This window comes from Priapulus caudatus, unplaced genomic scaffold (assembly GCF_000485595.1).
Source record: "Priapulus caudatus unplaced genomic scaffold, Priapulus_caudatus-5.0.1 Scaffold5043, whole genome shotgun sequence".
NCBI classification, from domain to species: domain Eukaryota; kingdom Metazoa; phylum Priapulida; class Priapulimorpha; order Priapulimorphida; family Priapulidae; genus Priapulus; species Priapulus caudatus.
The window spans coordinates 1-1,102 of record NW_014582104.1 but is presented as its reverse complement, the minus strand read 5'-3'; positions in this window follow the sequence as shown (position 1 = coordinate 1,102).

The following is a 1,102-nucleotide window of genomic DNA, read 5'->3' as shown; positions in this document are numbered from 1 at the left end:
TTGTACACACGCACGCTCGCTTGTATATCTACATTGTACACACGCACGCTCGCTTGTCCATCCATGTACACGACGTTTGATCGATCAGTTCTTGGACATGCCTCCGAAAACGACCCGGGTTGAAATGACACGGGTCGTTTTCGTAGCGAGAAAACGTCCGTGTGAACGCTTGGCTCGGAACGCATTTGACACGGGTCGTTTCGCGCCGTGTGAACGCGGCTATAGTAATAGTATGCTACACTGGCTGGCTGCGCATGAGAGATATGATCTTGCTGATCTGAATGGGTTAAGACACTCGGTGGTGTAAAAAAACACTTGTTGTTTGTTTGCGTTGGCCACGCTAGGCGAGACGCGCCGCGGCTTCCGTTACCCCTGTTCTTCCCCCTTCATTTTTTTGGTTGGGATGCTTTTTAATTCTCTGCTACGGCAGCTGTTATGAAGGCTGTCGCTGGGGAGTGAAAGAGGAGCCGTAGCCTAGCACTTGGCCTGGGTGTCTGTGCGAGTAAACACAGGGAGCGCGCTCGAACAACAGTTACCATAGTAAGCTGTGCTGGGCTGACGTTTAAACGTTATTTGCTCGCTCTCCTTTTATTTATTTTTTATTTTTGTTTCTCCTTTCTGTCTCTCACTTTCTCTCTCTCTCTCTCTCTTCCTCTCTCGTTTCTCTCACTTCTCTCTCGTCTCCTCTCGGGTCTCTCCCTCCTCTCCTCTTCTTCTTCTCTGCGTCTCTCGCTCTCGCCTGCTCCAACCCTCTCTCTCTCTTTTCTTGCTATGCTGCTGGCTGGCAGTTTCTCGTCTTCTTTCTTGGCTTTTCCTCGTCTCTCCGGCTTTACTATCTTTCGTGGCTTTCTAATCTCATCTCCCCTCTCGCCTCTCCTCTTCACCTCTCCCTCTTCCCCTCTCCCCTCTGTCCCTTTCCCATCTCCTCTCACCTCTCTTCTCTTCGCCCTCTCCTGCTCGCACCTCCTCTATTCCTTCTCTCTCTCTCTCTCTCTGTTTCTCTCCATTTTCTCCTCTGCCGCACACATTCTTTGTCCGTCACATCGCACACCACTTCCCCCCGCTATCTACGCGGTTCATGTCGCGCGTGTCACGCTCTCTC